This window comes from Equus asinus, chromosome 11 (assembly GCF_041296235.1).
Source record: "Equus asinus isolate D_3611 breed Donkey chromosome 11, EquAss-T2T_v2, whole genome shotgun sequence".
Lineage (NCBI taxonomy): Eukaryota > Metazoa > Chordata > Mammalia > Perissodactyla > Equidae > Equus > Equus asinus.
In genome coordinates, this window is record NC_091800.1 from 85031527 (window position 1) to 85058009 (window position 26483).

Sequence of the window (26483 nt, forward strand, 5' to 3'; positions counted from 1 at the left end):
CATCAGTGTCACGCAGCTGGAGAAGCTCAGGGTCTGACGAGGAAGGAAGGACCTGTCAGCAAACGAGCGTCAGGACCCAGGAAACATGTACCAGCAGGAGCTGGGAGAGTGCATGCAGAACCAGATCCAGAGGACACTGGATTTAGGGAGGCAGAACACAAAGGTTGATCAGGTTAGGCTTTATTTATATGGGATCATTCAACCATGATAGGGGATTTGCTACTCTGGCAAGTACCCCCATGCCACTAGTATGGGCTTTGGAAGCCTGTAAAAAGCAATGCCCCACACTAAACGAGGTGGAAATGCCAAATGGTCACGGCAGACCAAAGGCTTGGAGAAGTGGCATGGAAGAGTAAACATGCTCCACAGAGCCCAGAGGGCACCCTGTTTGCAAACGTAGTCCAGAGACCCTCAGCTGTAGCTGGCCACTGTGGAACTGGGCTGAGGGTGGAGAAGCCATTCACTGGGCTCCTGACAGCAATGAGGGTGATCAGATGGGGACATAGTGGAGGCCAGGTGGTGACGTTTAGCCATCAGAAGCAAGGTGGTTGCAATTATGGCAACAAGCAGCCCCAGCACCCTGAACTGCAGAGAGCTGTAGAGCAGGCCAGCCGAGCACCATGTAGGGGCAGGACAGAGAGCCTGCCAGCAAGGGTATCACTCAGTTTATACAACCAAAGGAAGTCAAAGATGGGTATTGGGAGGCTGAAGAAAGTGTCCCAATAAAATATCTCAATCCCTTGCCCAGTTTCCATCCCCAGAACCCACTGACTGGAAGAGAGGACCCATTCAAGTGCATGTGTAAGGATTCCCCTAGAACTCCCCCAAGGGGCCTGCACACCTGGACATGTCAAGGCCTCTTAGGCCCAGGGTCTGAGGTGACATTGGTACCCAGGGACCCAAAAGGTCATCATGCCCCTGTCAGAGCGGGACTCGTGAGGCCCAGGAAATAAATGCATCCTGGCCCAGGAGTGGCTCACAGCGGGTCCAGTGTATCCAAGTGCTCACCTCCCATGCCCCCAAAGGAAAACTGGTGTGGACATGTGTGACAGTTGTCAGAATACCCACCTGGGTTCCTTGGTTGTGGGTTAAGAGCCACCCAAGCAGGGAAGGCCGAGAGGCAGCCGAGATGGAAAATCACGAACAGTGATGCATCCTGTGGGAAAGACAGAGATGGAGGCTGCCCTTAAAGACCTAGAGGGTCATTTAACTCACCAGTCCCACCACTGACCCCAGATGGGCTCTGGAGGATGACGGTAGACCACCACAAACTCAACCACACAGGAGCCTCCATTGCACTGCTGTGCCAGGTGTGGTGCCACTGCCAGGCCACATCAGCACAGCCTCTGGCCTGTGGCGTCCGGCCATGGAGCTGACAAATCCACTCTTCTCCATCCCAAGTCAGGAGATTCAGAAGCAGTTTACACCACACATCACAGACTAGCACACTTATGACCTCGCGCCATCGTTGGGCTTTCCTGCCCTCAGTCAGAATATAGTCCAGACAGCTGACTACCTGGGTGTTTGCACAACATTGACTTGGTTTGCTGTACTGATCGGGCCAGATGAGCAAGAAGTTGGCAGTTCATTGGAGGCTTTGATAACACATCAGTGCTCTGAGACACATATGCTCAGAGGGAGGAAACAAATCTATGAAGACTCAGGGCTCCCCCATCAGTGGGCAAGGTGCCTTGTGAGCACGGGCCTCTCTTTCCCTGTGCAGCAGTTTCCAGGACCCCTCCCTCAACACACTCAGCCTCCACAGAGCTGTGCAAGCACTGTGCCTCCTCAGATCCGCATTCTGCACAGAGGAATTGATCATTCATTTTCTGACTTAGAATCTGTTCCCCTAGAGCTGTGATAATAAGAGAGGAAAATATTGAGGGATTAAAGGAGAAGGCGACAACGTCATAGAAAGAACCTCTAATCCCTTCTGTATTATAACTCACTGTTACCTTTTCTCTCTTTGACAGAATTCTCTTCTGCACTCCCCTAAAAGGACGTTTGCAGTCTCAGTGACTCACCTTTGCTGCTGTGCTTCAGTGCCTGGCACATAGTAAAATCTCAACTAGTACCTGTGGAATGAGTGTGGTGGTTTCTCCTGTTGTCTCACAAAAAAGCTGGGAATATAACATTCAATCAGAATTCTGATACAATCTATTCAGACACCTGGGCGTCAAAGAATGGGGCTCTGCAGCGACCGACAGCTTGGAGAGGAAGTGCGCAAAGTCCAGAGAGATGAGTCACAGCACACCCTCGGTAAGCTTTCTGCGTATTAGCTGTTTGGGCTACGCAGAGGGGAGAAGCTGAATAGTGGCCGCATCCACATGAAGCTGCCACTGCTTGTGCACAGGAGGCCCAGTACTCTGGGGGCGAGGGCACCATGCAGCCACACTCCACCTGTCCACTGAAGGAGGGCAGCGGAAGGCCTCACTGGTGCGCCCATCGCTGGAGGGTGGGGGCTGCACTGCCTCCCTGCTCGCATCCAGCGCAGAGCTGTGTGCTTGGAGACATGAGAGCGCACCATCGCTCTGGCGAAGCTGAGTGCCCGAGTGTCCCCAGTGTCTCTCCCACTGCGGATGGAGGCCTCGTTCTGAAACCCAGAGAGAAGCTGGGGTGGCCTGGCCCTGGTAGCGGCCTGCAGGAGGCTGCCTGGAAGCGGCTGGGTCTGCAGCCATCTTCCTGAGAGTGGGAAGTAAATTCTGTGTATGAAGCCAGCAAGATCTGGGAACCATTGGCACAGCCCACACCTGTCCTGCCCTCACGATAACCCCATGGCTGCGTTTGCACTGGTGCTGATTAGCATTGGTGGGTCTGCCAGTTGGAGTCAATGGGCAACGTCGCCCCACACAGTCGATGGTGCTGAGACCTCGACTGCTGATTATGAAGAATTTTCCCTCAAACTATTTGGTTTTTATCATAATAAAGTTTAACTTGTTACTTTTGACAATGTTAAGCCAAATATCAAGGTGCTTTTTGAAGACACTCTTGAAATCAGCAATTGCTAGACTCAGAATCTCTTCTTGGCTATGACAGGAAGCTATGTATTTTTTTTTTCTTCTAGAACCTCCATCAAATTATCCAGGAGGCAAAGGAGAGAGGCAGCTGATTCCCGCCACTGGGGCTGGGACTTGCTGTGCAGACTCTGCTCTGACTCTCGATTCTCACGGCACAGGCTCCACGGGAGCAAGGGCCCGGGAGCCGTGGGAAGCCTGCGTGGGACCCGCAGACCCCTGTCCAGGGAACCACGTGATGTGCACAGCAGCGGGTCCCGAACTGTCCTCAGCACCATGGCAACCAGGAGCAAGGTTTCTCAGCAGCCTGGGAGGCTGGTCCTTCAGCAAACATCAGACTACAAGACCCACAGAAGAGCAAAGAAACTTCAAAGGGGAAGACGTACTTGTGTGCCCAGACCACAACACAAGTATGTTTATTTCTGTTTGTTTCCTTCAAGGTTTTATGAATATTTGTACCCAGTTTTACACAGCGGCCATACAATGTGGGTGACTTACTCTGCCTACCGAGTCATTTGTTTAGCAGACCCGTACTGAGCACCTGGCATGTGTGCCGCACTTGTGAGCTCCTGTGGGAACATTAGAAAAATACAACACACGCGCCCACCCAGGGGTGGCCAGCAAGGAACCAGGGTGCTTGCCACCCCGCAGCTCTCTACCTCCTGTGTGAGCTCAGTTCACAACGGTGCAGCAGCAGAGACAGAGGAGGCCAACCTGGGCTCCGAGGTGTAGGTGCAATGGCAGCACTGCAGGGACACTGAGAGCCCATTTTTGAGGCTTCGGTGGCTCCTCGAGGCTGAAGAGCCACCTGTCACGGCCCCGCCCAGTACTGCCCTCGCCCTTCACGCAGGCTGGGCTGTCATTACTCCCAGCTTCCGGGGTGTGGGTGACACAGAAGGGAGGGAGGGTGGCAGCTGCTGAAGAGGAAATGTGCCAGGTTGTGCCTCAGAGGGGGCCAGCGACAGCATGAGGCAGAGGGCAAAGCTGGGCGCTGGGGCCCACACGGCCCCTGTGGGCATTGAGAAATCTCATTTAACCGTATGAAAATGATTGACTGACACTGCTGTTACCACACCTAGTGTGTGACACACCACTTAAATTAGGTCCTATTCCTCCCACGTAGTTCCATGTGAACACCCTCTTCTCCCTGATCATCTCTGCGTCTCCATCTGTAACACGGGACGGCGGCTGTGGGGCCCATGAGGGGCGGGCTGTGTGCGGAACAGCAGTCCGGCCAGAGTACAGAGAACCAGAAGCGGTCAGTTCTGGTGGCGTTTCACGCTCTGCCCCCAGGGCTTTTCCTCCCACGCCCTCTGAGTGACAGCCTGGCCCTGGCTTTCAGTGGGGGAGAACCAGGGAGGCAGACACAGCCGCAGGATCTCAGGATGCCATCAGTGTGGCTCCCTGGCCAGGCCTCCACCCCCTAAACGTGACGTGGTGCTTCTTCAGTCCTTCTCTGGGGTGCTTGCAGGGAGGCCTCGGTGACCCGAGGTGACGGGGGCCCATGTTCGCACTGAGATCCCCTCTGGAGGAAGAAATGCCCCCGACGACACCAAGCGCGCAGAACCACCTGTGAGAGAAGCCGCACAGAGGCAGCCTCCACCCCTTCCTTCGACAGGCGGACACTGAGCACACCCTGCTCAGCAACAGATGGCCACAGGCTCCTGACACACGACCCCAGCCGGCCTCAGGCTGAGAGGAAAGCCTGTCACACACACCGCATGACTCCATTTACACAGCATTCTTAGAACAACAAATTGTAGAGATGGAGAGTGGACGGTGCTGCCCAGGGAAGAGGGGAGGTGGCTGTGGCTGTGACGAGTCCACAGGAGGGCCCTGTTGGACAGAGATGTTCCATCTTGGCAGTGGTGGTGGCCACACGAATCCATACGTGTGCTAGAATTGCACAGATCAAGACATGCACACGAATGCATGTAGAACCAGTGTGAGCTGAGTGAGATGGGTGGGCTGAGTCTGTGTGGTCTCCCAGCTGTGATCTGATACCACAGTCACCGCAGCCCTGCAAGATGCCACCACTGAAGGACACCGGGTAGAGGGCACATGGCATCTCTGTGTTAGTCCTTATGATTGCATGCAGAACTGCAATTATCTCAAAATAAAAATGTTTTTAAAAGACCATAGGGTGGACCTGCTGTTCCTGCTGCACCTGCACATGGGCCGCATCCTCTCCTAGGAGGCTGCAATGTGGCTACCCACAGGAAGGGCGCGACCTCGTGTTTACTCACCTTGCCCTTCGAGGAACCAACCCTTGTTGTTGTGAGAGGAAGCCGAGGCCAGAAGAAACCTCAAGGTCCCCCTCGCAAGCGCCGTGGAGGACACCCAACCGCAGCCCTGAAGGTGCGACTGGCACCTGCAGCCCCAGGAGCCGCAGGGCAGGCTGGGCCACGCTGGGCCCTCCTCTCCAGCGTCTCCTCCTGACTCTCCTCAGCCTCCAGGCCTCATGGAGCTGCATCTCCCTCAGGAAGTGGCCCAGCCGAGCTCTCGACTCTGGGACTTTTGTCCTGTTGACAGGGGTGGAGCCCTCCTGACTGCCTCTCAAACCAGTATCGGGCAGAAGAGCAGCTTCCAGCTTCCAGAACGGCTCCAACTTCCTATTAAAAGACCCACAAAAGTAAATACATTTTAGGTCACGACCTGATCCTCACACAAATTTTACAAAACAGTACTCATCCTGACTAGGTGGAACGTGCTGTGATTTTATAGTCTATTCTAGCTTCACTTAAACTAATCTGGTTTATTTGACTTTTAAAATTGGTTTCGGGCCCCTCAGTTACATAGTGAGCCACTAGTGTGCTGGAGGTACTGGCTCGCCAGATCCAACCAGTAACTTGTCAGGATTGGTTGTTAACAGAACCATTGTTAAGTTAAATTGTATAAGCTTTCCAAGTTTATGAAATTATAGGGGCCCGTGCTCTTGAGGTTATCAGTGTCTATTGTGTGGCGGAAACACCTTTCAATGACCTGCCCTTTGTGTCTCTTCCCAGCTCAGAGCGTCTGCACCACGGGGACCAGCAGCCTCAACACAGCCCCGCTCTCTCCAGCCGGTTGTTAAGCCTTTCCCAGCAGGCAGCTGGTTGCGACCCGCAGTGTGAAATGCCCTATTCTGGTTGATGCCCCTCACCTGTCTCACCCACCTTTGTCTTTAGGTGAAGAGACTAAAGCGAGGTTGGGGAGAGCCTGGGACCCAGGACAAGTTAGGGTCCAGCTGGGAGAGGTACCCTGTCTTCTGAGTCTGGGTCCAATGCTGTCACACCCACAAAGTGCCCCCTGCCACCTCTCCCTCCCTGGAGGTGAGGACCGTCCGTACATAGCGGGCGTGAGGCTCCAGGGCTGGAGGCAGAACACTGCCTTCTGGGCTGTGGCCCTCCAGAGATGTGGACATGGGGCAGGCGCCTGCTCCAGGCCCGTTCACTCTCCTGCACAGCCCAGGACCCACGCAGCCCAACGCTGGTCTGCTTGGTCGAGCAACTGGTGCTCAGCTGGGCGGGTCTGGGCCAGGGCAGGCAGGGGCAGGGATCCGGCCAGCTCTGGGGAGCTGTGGGGTCATGGTTTCTGCCCGTTCTGCTGGTGGGCGTGCTTCCCCTACACTCACGCAGGGTACCTTGTGTCGGAGGCAGGGGAAGAGTCAAGGGTGCACGCAGGAACAGGAGCCCTCAGGGCCGTTCCTCCCAGGCCGTCCGGTGGAGCATCTGATGGGAACTGCTTGCAGTCCGTGTGGCCGCACGCAAGGCCCTCGCTTCCTGGACAAAGTGCCTGTGAGCAGCCTTCCAAAGCGCTACTTTCCCATCACCAGTTTCAGTCACTGCGAAGCGACATCACGGGAAGTTCGAGGACGCCCCGATGCTCCTGCCTCTCTCCATGCACGCCATCGTCACGTCGTGACGGAGGTGCTGACAACAGGACTCCACCCCTCCCTCCAGAACACCGTGTCCCTCCACATTTCACTGTGTGGGCACGGAGGCCCCGCAGGTTTGCCCTGGGCCATGGGACCGCCCAGCTGGGCCCCGTGGGCTCCTGTGTATGTGAGGGGACCAGGTAAAGGAGGCCACGGTCTCACACCCCATCAGAGCCCCCTGCATCGTTCAGGTCACACGACAGCAGGCACAATTAGGGTCCCTCTTTCCCCTGGAGGAAGCACCGTGCGAGCAGCAATGTGCCCCTAATGAGGACATGGCCCTGACGACGCCAGCACAGACGAGGCCCATCACCCTGTGGTCCAGCCTTCATCTCTGCCTCTCCTACTCGATGGACCACGGTAGAGACAGCAGCTTGAGCAGCCTGGGCAGGAGGAGGAAAGGCGGCTGGAGGACCCGTCAGACAGATGGGCCCTGGGCTGAAACGTACTTTGGACTCCCGGCTGGATTATCATCTGCAATTCTAGCTAAACTCTGGCTTATGCGGTCGGAGGGACTCAGAATATAAATTTATGGAGATAAAGTCGCTACCTCCTGGGATGTCCCCTGATCCTACAGCCACTCTGAAGCTACCTTTGAAGTAAAGATGTGGAGTCGTAGGAGAGGTCTCCGTCTCATTAAGGTGGTTCTTTAAAACCAGATTTCTATTTCACCAGGCTAGAAGTGTAGGGCCAATCAGAGCGTGGTGAGCAGGACCCACCACCACGGGAATGACCTCTATTCCTTACTCCGCAGGGAGAGCCGCCTTCTGGGACCTGGACTCAGGCATGCGACTGCTCTGCTCACACCCTGGACTGGAGTCGGTCTAAAATCCCAAACCCCACCATGCAAACAAGCCCCTGTGTGATCCAGCACTGCTGTCCTCCGACCTTGCCTCCCACCTGTATGTTTCTCACCCTCCAGGCCCCTGGGCCTCCTTGCTGGTCTCTCCCCTGGATGGTTCTGCCCAGGACACGCACCTGTTGCTCTCTTCTTCCTTTGGGACTTTGCTCCAGTGACGCTTGTCAGGGACGTTTCTCTGAATACCTTACATCAAATAACTGTCCTCCCCTCCTCCCTCACCCTCTGTCTCTTCCCTCTGCTTTGGTCCTCTTCGTAGCATTTATCGCTACCTGACCTGTGCTATGCATAATCAATTGCTAATTGTCTGTCTCTCCTGACTTGGTGGAGTGAAGATACCTATCTAGGACTCTGAACCATAAACAGAACACTCATCTGCATCCAGATGATGCTTTTATAGTTTTTTTCTTTTTTTCAAATCCTTGAGAATCTGCTCCGTGGATCCTACTACGTGCATCTACCTAGTAGTAAGAATGGCAGCGTTGGCGGTGGTGGCCACTGCACCTGCTGTTAGCTGCACCAGGCTGGGACGTCACTCTCCCTCGCTGGACTCTCCCAGCAAGGAGTTACATTCCATACAAGCCCTGCTTCATGTAAGCGCAGAAACAGAGGTTCGGTTGCTTTCCCAAAGCCACACAGCGAGTCTCTGAGCTTTTAAGCAGCAGTTCTTCATTGTAAAAGGAAAAAGTCCAGTCTCCACTGGCACCTTTCCACTCACTCCGAGAATCCAAAGTCAGGCTTTTTGAACCTCGTTCACTGTAGTTTTTAAACTACGGCGAATACAAATCTGAAGACAGAAAGGACTGAAACTCAGGCTGCTGGGTCCTGAGCCCAGCTTCCAGAGTGAGCAACGCCTGCTGGGTCTATAGGCCACCCGGACGGGAGTGAGAGCCTGAGCTGGTGACTCAGCCGTCGCTTCCTTCCTGCTTTTGGAGGAGGGCTTCCCGCAAGGGGCGCAGGGAGGATAGCAGCTCCAGCCGCCTCAGGCCGGTTCCAGAGCCATTGGGCAAGCCCTCCACTCCTGGTCAATGGCCAAGGCCCACTGTGAGCAGAGTGTCCAGGATCCCGGGACTTCCCGTCGGGGGTTGGCAGGTGTTCAGGAGATGGGAAGCCGCCAGCACCATTTCTGAACCAACCCGGTGGGAACCTTCTGGTGGATTTCCCCAAATTCCTTTCCAGCCCTCAACGCTGAGTTTAAAAAGGCAGTTGAGAAGTCCAGGCAGGAAACACACAGATTGATTTTCTTTAACTCTTAAGTGGGTTTAAGGCAGAGAGCTGAGAAAAGTAAGCAGAAGCAACTGCTCGAGCTCAGAACAAGAATCTGGCGTTGACATTTTGTTCCTGGCTCTATCTTGACTTGCTAAGTGTGTGTTAGCGTCGTCTGTGTCCTGGTTTCCCATGAAATAATCAGAAATACAAAGAACGACTGTAGGGTATTTTGAAATCCCGTTTCAAAAGGACAGTGTTTGGTTCTTTTTTGAGACGATCTTGTACTTTCGTTTCATCTTTGTTTTCATTTTTTTGTTCTTCTCTAAACTAAATGCCAGCGTTTAAACTATGTATAAACAGGCACGATTGTGTAATTATCAGCATGAAACTCTCTCAAGATAGACTCAGATATTCAAAGGCTTTTGTACTAACAGAATTGTTTTAAACTCTCGACCATGTTCACAATGCCCTTGAAAGCCTGGCTTTTCTATGAGACTTTCAGAGCTAATTGGCAAGGCCCAGCACAACCCAAGGCACTGGTGAGGATGGCCAGCTATATTTAACTTCCTGGGACGATAGTGAAATGCTTCATTCCTGGCTAAGTTCTGAGACAAGTTACAAGACAATCTATTCAAAACTCTGAGAGGCCCTCGTCACTGCTAATCCCAATGCCCACTTGTCTCCAGAATCTGGGAAACAGCCAGAGTAGCCGAGGTTTCCCAGGGTCAGTGCACAGCAGGCACCGGGCACATTCCATGTGAGGTGGGACTCGCACAGTTTCCATCTGGCTTGATGGGCTGCTGTGACTGACTAGGTTTCCTTCGTTGGCTTGTGGGAGAGGTCGGGGCTCAGGGCCCATGTCGCCTCCGTTCTGCTGCCCGCAGCTCATGCTCAGAGTGGCCCCACAACCATTGGTCCTACTGCTTTTGCTAAAGATCCCCAAGACTACAGACAGTCACACATGGGAGTTGCCAAGTCGATACCACGTGGGGCAATTTCTCAGGTAGCAGAAAACTTACACTGTGTGCTTTTTCTTCTAAGGCAACTGTGAAATAATGGGGCTATAACAAAAATTTATAGGGTCACTGTTTTTACTTTGCCTCCAGTTTTCTCCTTAAGAAATAGAAGGAGATTGCAGTTTTGGTTACACACACTCATCACTAAATTGTTGTATTTTCTTCTCAGTCCCGTGAAGGCATCTCATATACTTTCACCAGGATGGATGATGTTGGCATAGCACCACAAAGCACAGTGAGTGAAAAACGTGATGGAGGAAACAGGTGCTGAATTTCAGAATGTCACCCCTTTTGTTTTCCTCCTCAAAAAATCTGTGCTTACTAGTCTCAGTGTTACTGGAGCACAAGCGAGTATGCTTTCTAATTTCACACGACTGCACCCAACTACTAATTATGCCCATTACCAGTTCTCTTCATCACTGCTGAAGGCATAATTTGACTGCAAGTGCTTTGCAGATAATGACACCTTGTGTTCCAGTAGCTGAGTCAACGCTTGGGTTTCCTCAGATTTCTAACAGGGGTGATTAGCAAGTGCCACCTGCTGGAAATCAGGACGATGTCCCCACGTGCAAGGAGGAGCCAGGAAGGCCCTCTTCAGAGTAGCCCTCACAAAGAGGCCCCTGAGTCTGGGCAGGCCTGGGGCTGAGTCTGACCCCCCTCGCCTGGGGAGCTGGTGGTCAGACCACAGGTCCACTGGCCAGCGGGAGCTGTTCCAGATCTCACCCAGCCGCTGGGTTATACAGGTGACTGCTCAGCTCGAGCCCTCCCTGGGCCCTCACCAACTGGCCTGGACCCCACACCTCCTGGACTGGGGCTCAACCCTCAGCAGCATCGTCACGGCTGAAGGGCCAGTTGAAAGCAGCTGACGGGTCCACTCCCCGAGGCTCTGATTCAGCGGGTCCATGGCAGAATTCACCCAGAATTTGCTTTTCTATCAAATTCCCAAATGATGTTTCCCTGTTGTTCCCGGAATGGAGTCTGCCAGAGACGATGGGGTTCTGGGAACATGGCACTTCAGTTCAAAGACGGGGCAAACCGGACAGGTCGTTTCCCTGGGGACTGCACTCTGAGAACCCTGACCTGAAAGATCTACCCCATGATGGAGCCGTACTTCTGATACTAATTGTTGAGAATTTTGTATTTTTATTGCAGACTTCCTCCTCTGAGATGTAAATGCACGAGGAAGGTAAGGGAATACGTAAGTCCCAAACACCTAATCTGGATTTGTTTACAAGAAATTTTCTTTTATAAAGAGAAATTTTCAAAGAGGTAGCCATTCAAATAGGAAAAAAAACTTCAAGAGATCATTGTGCATCCCAGCTAGAGGCGAGTTTTATATGCTTCTTTAGGTCTTAGCTCTAAACTTTATAAAAGGTTGTGTTCTTCTCTCATGTCAGTACGCAGAACCGTTTCCACATCCTGATTTTATGCACCAAACAGCTCCAGCTTTGTTCATTAAATTTTTAACAAAACCTCTCAATCAGTTATATAACAGCCCCGCACACCTAGGGCTTAATGTGGCTGCATCATGGTCCTGGTTCTGAGGCTGGCGGGCGGTTGTCCTGGTGGCTGGGGCTGGTGGTCTCACTGGTGTGCGTGGAGTGGCCAGTGGCTCCTGCCTCTCGCTCATGTATTCTCAGGCCAGCAAACAGGCTTCTTCACGCGGTGGTGAGATGTGCCCTACAGCAAGAGCAGCAACCCCAAGATAGTGCACTCGTCAAGCATCTGCTCATGTCCCATTGGTCAAACAAGCCAAGTGGCCATGCCCAGCAACAGCATGCAGAGGGCCCACAGGCTCAGAAGCTTGCCAGCATGCAGGCTGATCAATCTCACTGTTTTTTTCAACAAAATCTCATTGTTTCTGAATTGTCTTTATAGTAACCTATGAGAAATAGGAACGGCTGACTGGGAGAGCCTCACCAAGTGTCCTGCTGACAAGTCTTCTCAAGCTCCAGATTGTGGGGGCCAGCCGGCTTGCCCAGGGCTGTCCCAGTTCCAGCATCCAAAGAAACCCCTCGGTCTTGGGCAGACTGAGATAGCTGGTCACCCTAGAATCCCCCATGAGATCTGAGACACTGCCACCCATTTCACAGTTGAGGCGGTCATGATTGGGAGCTCACGGCAGCTCCTGGAGGTGAGTTCGTTAAGTGGGCAGTGGGGCTGAGTTTTGACACCGGAGTCCAGCCTCTGAGCCACAGCTGCCACACTGCCTCGTTTCGACGGCCGAGGGCACATCTAACTTTGGGGTGGGTGCCATAGTCCTGTCTGAATCACATGCTTCATTTAAAATAATGATCCAAGATTACTTTGGTCTGTGTTGAAAAATAAAATTCAAATTCACCTTCAAGGCAGACCTGCCATATTAAAGGACATTGAAAGCGTGAGCCGGGGCTGTGAGGTGGAAAGATTCTGACAGCAGCGGCGTTGCGCTCATGATCTCCTACTTGGTGTCGGTGCAGTGTGAACAAAAATGGTCAGGCCACCCTCCCCAGGCACACATCCAGTGCTGCGCCTGCACTCTGCGGGCAGTGGCTGACCACGCGTGCAGGTGCCCTCTGAGGCACTCACACGCGTTGTCACTCAAGTCTATGATCTCATGAATTAGATGTTGCGGCTGGCATTCTTTTTTACAGGGTTAAGCATCTTGCCCAAGGCGACAGAGCCAGCGAGCGGCAGAAGCACGATGCTCCAGGGTCTGTCGTGATGCTCCAGGGTCCATCTGCCCTGGCAGCTCTTTCAGTCTGAAGCCTCTGGCCCTCAGTTTAGGAAATGTTCCTGTGTTGCTTCTGGGATAATCCCCTTATTTGATTTTATCTAATTCTCTTCCCTGAATGCCTATTAGTGGAGAGCTGGAACTCCCAGTCTGATCTTCTGTCTTTGTCTCAGAATCTTCATCTTCATTCTTTTTTTTTTCTTAAAGATTGGCATCTGAGCTAACAACTGTTACCTTTTTTTTTCCCCCCTGCTTTTTCTCCCCAAATCCCCCCAGTACTCGCTGCATATCCTAGTTGTGGGCCCTTCTAGTCGTGGCATGTGGGATGCCGCCTCGATGTGGCCTGACGAGTGGTGCCATGTCCGTGCCCAGGATTCGAACCGGTGAAACCCTGGGCCGCTGAAGCGGAGTGCGCGAACTTAACCACTCGGCCATGGGGCTGGCCCCATCTTCATTCTTTTTACTCTAGTTTCTTGAATTCTCTTTCCCTCTGTTGAACTTCTTGTTGTTGAACTCCACTGTCTTTATTGTTCTCCAAGAACAGCCTAGTCTTGAAGACACTGATTGGAGGGGCTTCTTATTTTTACAGTTCCCTGGGTCCCTGAGTAATCTCTCCCTCAGGTCTTCCTTGGAGGTCTTCCTCCCCAGGGTTCACACGCTCCCCTTCCCCTCCTCCTCCTGCTCATCGGTCCCCGTTTCCATCTCCAGGGAAGGCTGCAGCCTCTTGTCTGCTGCTGGCCCCTCCTGTTCCCTTCAAGGCCCTGGGTGCTCTAGGCCCCTTACATCATTTTAATGAGGGTCTCGGGAGGAGAAAAGATAGAAAGTCAGTTGTGTTTTATTTTTAAGAATTTCTTGTTTTGTTTTTTTCCTATAGGTCACACATGCACCTGGAACAAAATTTAAACAGTACAGGAGGTGGATGAAGACCAGCAGAGCCTTCGCTCACCCCATGCCCTAGCTCAAGTGAGTATTTAAATGGAGACATCCCAGCACACGCTGCACACGACCCCACTCTGTGTTCTTCCCTGGCGTGCATTTTCATTTTTCTAAATCACCACATATAGAGCTGCCTCGTTCAAACAAAACTGCACAGTTTCCCGTCATCTGGATGTACCAGAATTGACTTGACCACCTTCCTGCTGAGGGTTTTTTCTCTTACAAACACCCTCCGTTCGTGCACCTATATTTCTTCCTCCTTGGTGCAAGGCCAGTGCCCATGCCCTGAGCAGCTCGTTCCACGCAGTCGCTCAGGCACTCGGCCCCTGCTTCCTGCTGCGCTTGGATCCTGTCTTGTCCGTGCGGTCACGCTGGGTCCCCACTCAAGGACAGGGTAGGGGAGGGCAATCCACGGGGCACTCTCCACTCCGGTCTGTCCACTCTGCTTCCCACGGTGGCCACAGCTGGCTGCAGGGGAGACGCAGGTGCATTTGCAGGTGCCCGGGGAGGGGAGAAGGGCTGGCGCACAGCTCGCAGACCCCTCCACAGAGCTCCCTGTGGTGTTGACCTGCATTTCCTGGTGTCCTGAACCCTTTCATGACTTTAAGGTCAATGTATTTCTTTTGCTGTGAATGTCTGTTCGTCTTTGTTGCTCATTTTTCCATGAGGTCTGTGGTCTTTATACGGGTTTGTTGGTATTCTTATTTACTAAAGAAATTAACCTTTTCTCTAGGACTATAGGTTGCAAATACCCCAGTTTGGTTGTTTTCTCTTCGGATTGTGTTTACATTGTTTTTCTGTTGAAGATGTACTTTATTTTTGTGCGCTCAAATTTATTAATCTTTTATTTTCACTTATTTTATTTTAAAAATTATTTTTATTGATCTTTTATTTTATCTCCTGGACTTTTGTGTCATAGTAGAGAGACCTGCCCCTTATTGAAAATCGCTCATATTTTCATTGCCCACTTCCATTGTCCCCAGTTAGACTCTGGTTTATCTAGAATTTATTTGACTGAAAGGTGTGAGCTGTGGATTCAGTTGATTTCTCAGACGGCGTTGAGTTGTCTCAGCACCACAAGTGGACTAATCTTTTCAAAACGGCCTGAAGTCACTTTTATCTGCAGATTCCGCTGGGAACCTCAGTGAGACGCTGAGCTTTCTAAGATGCTAACTCGTCTGCTTCTGGACCAGCACTACCACCACCACCAGGAGGACTTTCAACCAGTATTTGTGTGGCTCTTTTGATTTTTACATGTCTAATAAAAAAATAGGCCCGAAATGTGGATGTTATTTCAGGACCATTTCCCCAGGATGCTTTGCACATCTTTCCTTGTAAACCCTCCGAGTCCCTCTGTCTCAGGCCTGTGCCTACACACCCTCCGAGTCCCTCTGTCTCAGGCCTGTGCCTGCACACCCTCCGAGTCCCTCTGTCTCAGGCCTGTGCCTGCACACCCTCCGAGTCCCTCTGTCTCAGGCCTGTGCCTGCACACCCTCCGAGTCCCTCTGTCTCAGGTCTGTGCCTGCACGCCCTCTGATCCCTGTGTTTCAGGTCTCTGCCTTCACACCCTCTGAGTCCCTCTGTCTCAGGCCTGTGCCTGCACACCCTCCGAGTCCCTCTGTCTCAGGCCTGTGCCTGCACGCCCTCTGAGTCCCTCTGTCTCAGGCCTGTGCCTGCACACCCTCTGATCCCTCTGTCTTAGGTCTGTTCCACACACAGGGTGTGCTGCATTTCGCGTTGTCATTCATCCTGACAGTCTCTTTTTTTCATAGGTGAGCTGAGCTGACGTATGGGCATTTACTGATACAAAGTCACAGTTGGTCTTAGTTTTGTTGTCTTATTTCATGTTACAGTTCTGGGTTGTAGTTATTTCTCCTTAAAGAAACTGCTGTGTCTTCCCTCGTGTGCTGTGTGTGTTTCTTAATTTGGAAGCGAGATATTTTGTTTCAGGTGATATTTTTGGTGACAGTTTTCCTTCCCTTCCAGATCACATTTTTCTTTTTCTTCTGCTGTGTGTTTTACTCATTCCTTTCCCTTTATTTCATTTTTGTGGTCTTCCTGTCTCTCTGTATGGATCCTGTGCTCCTTTCTTTCTATTTATGACTAATCCTCAAGTCTGGGGAATCCTCTCCGGACAGCTATGGGAGGAGGGTCACGTGGGGCCCAGGGCCCTGCCCCCTCACCCATCTCCCAGGAGACTGCAGGTGGGAATGAGACCGGGGGTGGGTGTGAGCTGGGGTGGATATGAGGCGGGGTGGGTGTGAGGCGAGGTCTGTCTGAGGCAGGGTGCGCTCGAGGCTGGGGGCATGAGGCCGGGGCATACGTGAAGCAGGAGCAGGTGTGAGGCGGGGTCGGTGTGTATTGGGGATCAGCGTGAGGCAGGGGCTTGCGGGGGGCGTGAGGTGGGGTGCGTGTGAGGCGGGGGGAGGCGTGAGGCGGGGTCGGTGTGTACTGAGGGTGTGCGTGAGGCGTGGGTCGTGTGTATTGGGGGTCAGTGTGAGGCTGCAGGAAGCGTGAGGTGGGGTCCGTGTGTATTGGGGGTGCGCACGAGGCGGGGACGTGAGGCAGGGTCGGTGTGATCCTGGAGGAGGCGTGAAGCGGGGTCCGTGTGTACTGGGGGTGCACGTGAGGTGGGGGTGTGTGCGAGGCAGGGAGCATGAGGAGAGGTCAGTGTGTATTGGGGGTCGTTGTGAGGCTGGGGGAGGCGTGAGGCGGGGTCAGTGTGTATTGGGGGTGCGTGTGAGGTGGGGCACGCGTGTGTCTCCCCCTCTGCCCTGCCAGTGGCCTGTCTGGGCTCAAGCTGTTTCCCTCCTGCCTCTCAGCCCCAGTGCCCACACCCGTGGGTGCGCTTTCCCGGGGCACGTGGCGCTTACCCTGAGCCTTTGACTCCAGCGTCCTGGGGTCTCTGAGTGAGTGTGGGCTCACCTGTGCTCTGCGGGTGCAGCGCGTTCCCACTGGCGGCAGTCCTGGTGCTCCGTCTCCCTGTGCCCTTCATCTCGAGGTAGGAGGATGCTCTGCAGCCTGAGTAAAACCGCGGCCTCACTAAGGTGCATATCCCCACACTGGAAATAGGAAGGGAAGGACAAACAGTCTGTTGCTGACCGAAGGCCGTCCCCACCTGCATGTTTCAGCCCAATGGCTCCACCCGATTGGGAAGAATTGTGCTGACTCCTTGTGCAATTCACTGACGTCTTTTAAAATTAGGTATCACCGCAAATTATTATTCCATGCTCATGGGCAAATGTCACATGTATTAGCGTGTTGTTAACGTGAATGTTTAAGATGCCAGCTGTGCACCATTGGGCACTGTGGTTTTTTTGTAGTTTCCATGTGTTCCAGGACATTCTCTTTAAACAAAAGTAAGCACAACACAATGTGTTCAAGAGGAGCTGCGGGGGTCGAGTGTGGGGGCACTCGTCCACCCTCTGGGCCTCACACCTTCTGGTCCCACCCACTACCCTCTGGACACAACCCGGCGGAGAAAACATGCCAGGAGTGAACCAGGAGCTCGTTCCAAAAGGGTGTCTGTAAGTAGATCTCTCTCTGAGAGATGACGACAGAATCCATGGAGAGGGAAGTAGCTCCAAGAAGTCCCCGGGTTTAGTGGCGCCTGACGCTGATGTGACTGCGCGGTGGGTGGGTGGGGCACTGATGGAAAAGAAAAGAAATCGAAATTCCAGAGAGAACATGACTGAGTCTCCCCAAGGCCCTGGGCTCTGACCTCCAGCTTCTCTGCATTTTCCCGCAGACGAGCCCATGGTGCAGGCGGTTGGAGATCCTGCGGAGGTTGGGGGAGTGGGCTGGGAACAGCAGTGAGCAAGAGAGATTTCCAAAACCTTAATCAGCGTGGTCTCGGTAAAGCCTGGAGGCTGGCCCCTGACCAGAAAGAGTCCAGTGAGCGTCAGCTGTCAGGGCACTCGCCCAGCGAGGACACACAGGAAGGAATGGAGGACACCGCAGCCCAACCAGCCCCGTGCCCTACTCACCTTCCCAGGCCACAGGGTTAGTGACCCTCAGGAATGGATACCCATCGCCTGCATCTCACTACCTCTGGGAAACAACAGCTTGTCCTCAACTAAAGACCTGATCAAACCTTCAACTTTCATGAACCAAGATGTCTGCGTGTGTCTGCAGAAGAAGGTGACTGTTACCATGGAAACCCAGCACGGATATTTCACCAAGAAATCACAGACACAGAGGCGTACACAGAGGGGACCATCGGACCAAGAATCGGAATACATGGGGTCCAGCTGTGCTTCTGCTCCAACTGAGCGAACCTTGTAAGATTGAAACGATTTTTTTTCTACTTATCAGATCTAGGTGCTGTTTTGACAACAATCACTTCTAGTTTTAAAGATTAAGCAACCCAAGGGGCCGGCCCTGTGACTGAGCAGTTAAAGTTCCACACCCTCCACTTCTGTGGCAGGGTTCACAGATTTAGATCCCGGATTCAGACTTGCTCTACTCATTGGCCGTGCTGTGGAGGCATCCCACGTACAAAGTAGAGGAGGATTGGCACAGATGTTAGCTCAGGGCTTATATTCCTCATTAAAACAAAAGAAGAGGATTGGCAATGGATGTTAACTCAGGGCAAATCTTCCTCCCCAAAAATAAAAAAATTAAGTAACTCAAGAGTGTCTCTGGCCCAAGGGTCAGATGGCTGCAGAATGCTTCTCTGATATTTGAGACTCAGTTTTGTCCTCGGAGAAATATGCTTTAAGAACTCACCAACTTACTATTAGTGAAGTGATGACTAGTGGAAAAGAGGTTACAAGGTCTTAGGGGAGAGATGAGGGCCCTATTTTTCACGTAACCATAACTTATAACTAGAAACCAACATGACTGGGTTTTTGTCTGAGGAACGTGCTATAATTTCCAGATCTGAGCTAAGTGATGGCTGTCCAGTGACCCAGGCTCAACCGAGCACTCTTACTCTAGGAATTGCAAAGCCCTTTGAAAATTCCTCAGGTGGCAACGTGGACCTAAAGATCTTGCCAATAGCTCTTGGTTTTCCAGTGGTGACATGACATAAGGAAGGGCAGTCAACTGGACACTGCAGGCTGTTCTGTCAAGGAAGGCCGCCACCTCTGTTTTCTCCTGGGAAGATGACATCACCAGTGCGTGAAACTAGGTGGAAACAGACGTCAGTTTACCTTATGGTCCTTGACTCTCCTGGTTGGTATCCGTCCACTCTGGACAGCTCAAGCCAGAAGAGGAATCTATAGGGAGATTCCGGATCTGTCATAAACCCAAAGGAAACCGGGCTTCTTGTGGGTCTGAGCCGGCACCTGGAAAGCACAGGAGCCCACCTGCCTCTGGCTGCCGCTTCTCAGCGCCTCCCTTCCCGTCCTTCAGTCTCCTCTTCCCTGCCTCTGTGCCCACGAGGTGGAAGGTGCCGCCTCATCTCCCGAGGTTTTGTGGGTGCCTTGGCAGCAGCACAGGTGGAGACAGGCTAGCTGAGTCCAAATATGAACTCCAGTTTCTCAAGAGACCATTTATCGATCCGGTCAGGTGGGCCCAGCCGAGGGCGAGGGTGGGGCCTCATGTGGCAAGAACTTGGCAGCGGGGGGCAAGTCTAGGGAGCTGGGCAGGCACCCCAAAGGTCTCATTTATATAACGCAATGGGAAGAGAGCAGGTGACGAGATCTCTCTGCAGCTCTGGGAAGCCCACGTCCTAAGAGGCCCGGGCCCAGGGAACTGTGTTCCCTCCAGCAGCCCCGCCGACCTCCCCGAGACAGCCTCCTTGCTGAGAGTATGAGACTGGACCGGTGCTAAATCTACCCGTGCCTCTCAGCCACTGCTTTCTGCTTCCACATTGTTCACACAATCGCTTTCACTGATGCAAGTGCTGCTTCACGGGGGCAGGGTGGATGCCAAGCGACTGTGTTGGGGAAGCGGGCGGGGATGGTCTTCGAGGGACCACCAGGACTGGGAGGCTTGCCAGTGTCTTCTGTGGAGGGCGTGGGTGCCGTCTGAACTCTACCCCCAGAGTCTGATCCACGTGGGGACCTCCCCTCCCTGCCCCCACTCCCACTGTGAACTCCACTCAGGTGATGCTCACTCGTCACGAAAGGAGTAGTTACATAAACCCAAGTTTAGCCCAAGGGAGGGGGCGCGAAAGGGCTGTCATGACAACATGACTTCGTTTGGCAGAATTAGAATCAAAAGGTAAAGTTATGAAAGGGGAGTTCAGATCTCTTCAATTTTCCCTGAATCCAAGTTGCTCTAAATTGAATGTGCTTCTCCTGGAGTCTGAACCCTCATCCCTGCAGCTGTTTGTGTCTCAGAGCCTGTGAATCGAGGACAATGGAAGATGACAGCACCCAGCTCCTCCGTCCATCCTGAGACCCGGGGGCTCTGTTGTGCTCCTCCCTGTGGTCTCACTCGCCTCTGTGACAGGTCTGAGGTGCCGGGTCCCTGCGTCTCCCCTGTGAGGGGCTGAGGTCCGGATGGTGAGTCACACACTCAGAGACAGAGTCAAGAGGGCGGAGCTGGGGTCCCAGCCTGCGTGCCAGACTCCCAGCCCGGGACTCTGCCGCCTGCCGCCTGCCGCGCTGCGGAGCAAGAGCTCTTCCTGCCGCCAGGTACCCCGGCACACACTCTGTTTCCATACAATCCCGCCGGTAGAAAGGATGCTGAGCACCAACAAAAAAATAATTTGTTTGGGTCCTGGGTTTATCTTTCCCATCGGTTTTGGTAACTTTGGCCCAAACTCCCAGAAGCATAGTTTGTGTGAGTGGTTTCCCTCTCTGTGGCTTCTGTGAATTTCCAATCTTCCTACCTCCCAGGCCCCTAGTCCCCACTGCCATGTCTGTAACGCCTCCTCAGTTTAGTCTTGAACTACCAGGCACACACTACAGTTTCCCCCAAGGAAATTCACTTGTAATCTGGTTTTGAGAAGTCAGTAACTTTACTGAGGACTGGGCAGTACACAGCACATGGCCATCCGCCAGCTTCCTGGCTTGCCCCCCGTGTCCTCCGTCTTCTCGACCGCCATCCTCACAGCCCCGTCCACCTGACACAGACCCTTTCAAAGGGTGGACCGACCTTTCACTCCAGCTGCCTTGCTCATGGGCACAGACCCTCAGGCCAATCTGCCCTTCCTGCCTGCCAGGGGTTAGCAATAATAATTAATAATAGTCTCCCTTTCATCATACACTGAAAACAGCTATCTGTTCTGATTTCACAAGGCTGACCTTCCAAAAAATCTCTCTTAAAATTAACCTTGTTGCCATGGCTCAATTTCACCAACTAGACGGATTCGTGCTTCTCAGCTGGGGCCCATCTAGCCCCTACCTCCCCAGGGGCAGTCAGCAACATCTGGGGACATTTGGATGTCGCTCTGGGAGCAGGGGTTACTGCTGGCACTGTGTGTAGAGGCCAGAGCGCTGCGCACCACCCCACGACCACAGGACAGAGAACTGGCTGAGGCTGGAAACCCTGAATGAGGGTCTCTAGTGTTGCCTTGTTGGAAGCTCTTCCGATTAGGCAATAAGCAATCCAATGAGAGCCTGGGAGGGTGGGGAGCGCTGCTCTGACAGATTGCTTTCCGCATAAACTCCGGGGGGATATCTTGCTCTCTGAAACAATGGGGGCTGGGGTGGGCGTGAGGCATCTAGGATGGGACAGACTGAGAAGCTTCTGCGCCAGCTGTGCCAGAGCCGAGGCCTCCAGCCACTGAGCTGGGCTGAGAGGAAGCCTCATTCCCAGCCTGCTCCTGTCCCCTGAAAACGTGCAGGGTCAGCGCCCCACGGTGACGAGCCACAGCTGAGATGGGCCTCCACAGTGGTTCCCGCCCAGGCTGCCATCAAGCAGGCCGTGCCTCCGCCCACATGGCCTTCACTCGCCTCACGGTTCATCTTCCGACTAGACTGTAGGAGAGGGCATTTGTTTCCATCACATTTTCCCCTTTTTATGAAGGGGAGGATATAGTGCCAAAAATACTCATGAACTGATTCCTCGTTCTTACGATGAGAAAATAGTTTACTCATTTTACAGCTGCGTCTGCATTAAAAGGGCAGCCAGGACGGTGGGGTTGAGCCTGGAGCCTGTCCCTGCCCGGGCTCCCGAAGTGCTGGGCACCTGGAGGCCCCCACAGCACCCATGCAGCTCACAGCACACATGGCCTGTTTAGTTGTGCCCCCCACAGGGCCCGATCTCAAAGGCCCTTGAGACAGAGCCGGCCCAGGGCCCGAGCCACAGCAGAGTCTCCAGGGGTCGGGTCGCACCCCCCCCCACCCCCCTGGCAGATGGGGCCTGCTGGTCACCCTCCAGTGACTGTTCTCTGCTGACCCATCTGTTCCACCAGCTCCCCGCTCCCACCCAGGGAATGGCCCTCCCCTACAGGTGACGAGCTTCAGGGACTGCAAGGCTTGAGGACCAAGAACCAGTGAAAACAACAGCTGCTTAAAACAGACAAGGCCAGCCCGGTGGCGCAGCGGTTAAGTGTGCACGTTCCACTTCGGCAGCCCGGGGTTTGCCGGTTCAAACCCCAGGTGCAGACCTGGCACCACTTGGCAAGCCATGCTGTGGCAGGCTTCCCACATATAAAGTAGAGGAAGATGGGCACAGATGTTAGCTCAGGGCCAGGCTTCCTCAAAATAAATAAAAAAAATACATAAAACAGACAAACCTCTGAAGGTCCTGCTGCTTCCTACAGCCAGAGAGACACAGGAACGGGGCAGAGACCTGGCAGGACAGGGTGCCTGTCAAATGGACGAGAGCCTCTGCAGGCGGAGCCCTGGCTCTGCATCTCCTCTGGTCACAGAGGACTGTCGCCCTCATCCTCTCTCCACGTGGAGCTGGGAGATCCGGGTGCCACGGCCCTGAGGGGCTGGCTTTGCCCAGGCTTCCAGGAAAAGCCGAGGGAAAATCCAGATCTGCCCTCTACCTGGCCGGCCTGGAGGAGGGTACACACTCTGGGACCCTCTCAGTCAGTCTTCCCGGGAATACTTGGTGGCCCAGAAAGTTCCGGGTTCAGTGCGTTCTCAGTATGTGGTCTCCTGGCCGTGGGTGCAGCAAACAGCCGAGCGCCAGAGAAGAGGGCGCAATTGACAAAACAAAGACACAGCCACAGGACCAGAAGACCCGAGGACTCGGGGCGCACCATCCAGACCCCAGACCCCCAGGAGAGTCTCCTTCACTTTACAAGAGACTCTGTGTCAGGAACGGCTGTGGGGTGCATGTCACTGAGTCTCTCAGCTCCTGGAGACGAGACATGGTGCCAGGGAGGGGTGTGAGCTGGAAATGTGGGATCAAGGCCTCGTTTGCACATCAAATACATTTTTAAAAAACTAACCACACAAATATGATAAAATCCATTTAAAAAAATAAAAATCACTTCATTCCATTTAAACAATTAAAAACAAATTCTCCAGGATGTCTTCTGTGAACAACCCTGATTCCTACCTGTTACAAGAGGAGCAGTTTTGCGTCTGCCTTATTGTGTCATAGTCCTTCCAGTCCTGGTGATGTCAGCTGCACTGTTCTGTCGCACGAAGGTGTATAGAGAGCTTCCCACAGCGGGCACAGCTGGTGTATCTCTCCACCCGCGGAGAAGTGAGGAACGCCAACACTCCTCCTTAGTGTGCAGAGCCGCTCCTCTCTTCTGGATTAATTCCCCAAGAGCATCTCCAAGTGGGATTCACAGAGCGAAGTGAGTCTCTTCAGGACTGACGTTCTGGAGACAAGGTCAATCGAGTCACTAAGGTGACTTTGACACCAGTGTTCACGGCCGCAGCTGCAAGGCCTTCTCTTCAAAAGACCCAACAACAGATCCAGTCGACACAAAGAGGCCCTGAGAGGTTCCCAGGGAGGCCCCTGTCGTGTTCCTGAGCTTCGTTCCAAATATAGGGATTCGGAGTTATTTTTGGTTGTTAATTCCTGGCTCAGTCCACTAGCCACATGCTCTGTGTGGCTGCTGTCCATTTATAGCACGGCATACAGTCAAAACCAGAAATTGAAGAAATATTCCTTCTGTGTTGAAAATTTCTGAGGTTTCCTATACCTGCAGAGATATCCAATTGCATTATTGTGTTCCTTCAAACATAGTAACTGTAATTGTCTGATAATCGACTTCTCCAGATCTCAGAGTCTGTCCTGTTCCACATCTCTTGATCTCAGGGTCTGTCCCATCATCCACGTCTCCTGATCTCAGGATCTGTCATCTCCCTGAATCTCCTCTCAAGTTTTGCCAGTTCTGTCCTCGTTGATTCGCTTTTCAAGTGCTCAGACACAGGAGACAGTGGGTGGTCGATGCCTTTGGAGGGAGGGCTGTCTCTTTCTTCCACATCCGTGGCATCATCTGTGCAGTGCGTCCCTAGCAGTTTGACTGTCTGAGTGGTTGTGGCTACCGGGGAATGTGAACTTGAACTGCGGCCACTCTCCCTGTTTTGCCCCTGCTCCGCAGTAACCCCACAGCTGCTTTGGGGGCACAATTCTTCCTTTTCTCTTTTATGAAGGGAAAGAGTTGCCCTGAGCTAACATGTGTTGCCAATCTTCCTCTTTTTTCTTCCTCTCCAAAGCCCCAGTGCAAGGTTGTATATCCTACTGTAAGTCGTTCTAGTTCTTCTACATGAGCCGCCGCCACAGCGTGGCTACCGACAGATGGGTGATGTGGTTCTGCACCCGGGGATGGAACCCAGGCCTTGGAATCCCCTGAAGCGATGAGAGCTGAACTTTAACCCCCAGGCCCTCAGAGCTGGCTCAGGATTCTTCCTGATTCGCCTTTTCCTGAGGGAGCAGCCTCCTGTCAGCCTGCCCAGCCGTCTGTCTCATCACAAAGACCTCACCCTCCAGGGACAGGAGCGCCTGCAGGAGGAGCCCCGTGAGCTGACTCAGCACTCTGATCTCTTTGGCCACACCCTGCACCAGCGCCCTGATGTGTTTAAGGCAAGTCCAGGATTTTTGGTGTTTTCAGTGGGAGGAGAAAGCCAGACCCTCGCTGGGAGGGGTGGCCCTGTAGTTCAGGCTCTCAAGGGACCCCCTCTGGAGGGCACTGGAGATACTTCACTTTTTCTGTGAATCAATGTTTGTGAGCACATTTGTCCTCCAAATCTGAATGAATCTGAAGTAACTTGAGATTCTTTTTAAACTATTCTGTCCTGCAGAGCAAGAGTGGGATCCATTGCTTTGCTCTGATCTCATTGCTCCGCTTTGATCTCATTGCTCCTGTGGGATGGCAGAGGAACACAAAAACCAAACTGGAACTTAAAGTTACCGTCGCAAGACACAGAAAAAGAATTGTGAGTATTAAGGATTTAATTAATATGTACTATATCACAAATGCTTTATATACGATGTAACAATCAATTATATGTATTGTCCTTCACGTATTCAGGGTGTCTCTTCGTTACATTTCAAGGCATTTCTAATAAACTCAATAGCTGAGTCAATATCCAGCCAAAACACTGATTAAGGTTGGAGCTGAACATACAGATATTATTTGAATAATCAAATCAAAAATAGGCTTTGGTGTTTATTTCTACAGAGTATGAGTAGAAACTGCGTAATAGTAAACATTCAAACCAGCCCAATATAAAAAAAAAAAATCTCTCCTTAAAAGTTCACAAAAAAGGGGCCAACATAGTGGCTGAGAGGTTGGGTTCACACACTCTGCTTCAGCGGCCTGGGGTTTGCAGGTTTGGATCCTGGGCACGGTCCTGCACACACTTGTCAAGCTGAGCTGTGGGGGCGTCCCACATACAAAGTAAAAGATTGGCACAGATGTTAGCTCAGAGACAATCTTCCTCACCAAAAAAAAGAAAAAAATTCACAAAATGCAAAGTGGTGTCATAGATTGGACCTTGGAACAGAAAAGAACGTTAATGGAAACTAACACTGACACTTACTGTTAAACTGCAGACTTTCCAATTTTCCAATTTTGTGAGTAATACTTCCATGTGTATAAATCCTTGTCAGTGCTTCAGATTATTTTCTCAGAACAGATTCCAAGGAGCTACTGGTTAACTGACTTCTCTGGTCTGATCTTGTTAAGAACCAAGACTTAGTTTGCACCTGGGCAGGTGGGTGCACTGAAGTCCAGACGGTCAGCTGACCATGATCTTTCTGGTTCATGGGGCCATGCCTAAATTTCCCAGAGCTCAGCCATGGGCCTCTGCCATCACAGTAAATCGAATAGCAAGTGTTAATTGAGTGGTCAGTCAGTTAAGGGTCGACACAGACGGTGTTAGGTACACGGCTGGGACTCACCCGACGTCACTTAGGTGACACATGCATCAATAACAATGTGAGTATCAAACACCATGAGAACCCACATTATTAAAATTAACCTTTAAATATCACTTATTCCACCCAGTTTCTACTTTGCCCTCCATCCATGGTCCATCTGCACAAATGGGAGCAGCCCGGACAGAACGCTGCCTCCACCTCAGACGATGGGCAGTGAGGCTGAGCATGGCCAAAAGGCCCTCGGAGCGCGTGGAGACTGGCTTCAGGAAAAGGGAGAGACAAGAGCCACACAGAGCCAGCCCCTTGGAGGACCTGCCGGGGAATCGTCTACAACATCAATGCCGCTCTTCCCATAGGACATTTATGGAGCCACTGCTGGAGGTCAGGCTTGACCAATGACAACAACCGAGTAAAGGAAGTTAATGGTTTTAACAGAATTCCTCTGAATATGATGTACAGATTTTATAGTCTAAGAAATCTTAATGCAGCCTTATGTCTTAAAGTGCCGGCTGCATTTTTTAGGTAGTAATTCTCACATCTGTCTCCTACTGTACATCCATAGTTTTCTGAAGTTACTACTTGTGAACAATTCTGAAGTAAAACAAATCAGTTCTTTGAAAAACCCAGACAA

The 26483-nt window shown here is 52.4% G+C and overlaps 2 long non-coding RNA genes across 5 annotated transcripts; one reads left to right on the plus strand and one right to left on the minus strand.

The window, feature by feature from the left end:
* LOC106848202 (uncharacterized) lies at positions 1-24534 on the minus strand. 4 transcript variants are annotated; one of them, XR_011506675.1, is made up of 7 exons: positions 23072-24534; positions 16589-16725; positions 7909-14131; positions 6637-6837; positions 5261-5626; positions 1069-1156; positions 1-136 (listed from the first exon to the last, which is right to left on the minus strand). It is a non-coding gene; the product is annotated as an uncharacterized lncRNA (long non-coding RNA). The 4 variants fall into 4 exon arrangements; XR_011506674.1 differs by having other exon boundaries at positions 6637-14131; positions 23072-24146; XR_011506676.1 differs by lacking the exon at positions 7909-14131 and having other exon boundaries at positions 23072-23495.
* On the plus strand, positions 34-16041 carry LOC106848203 (uncharacterized). Its single transcript, XR_011506677.1, has 6 exons — positions 34-172; positions 1974-2259; positions 3065-3424; positions 6020-12148; positions 13602-13690; positions 14790-16041. It is a non-coding gene; the product is annotated as an uncharacterized lncRNA (long non-coding RNA).
* Positions 24535-26483: the final 1949 nt, after the last annotated feature.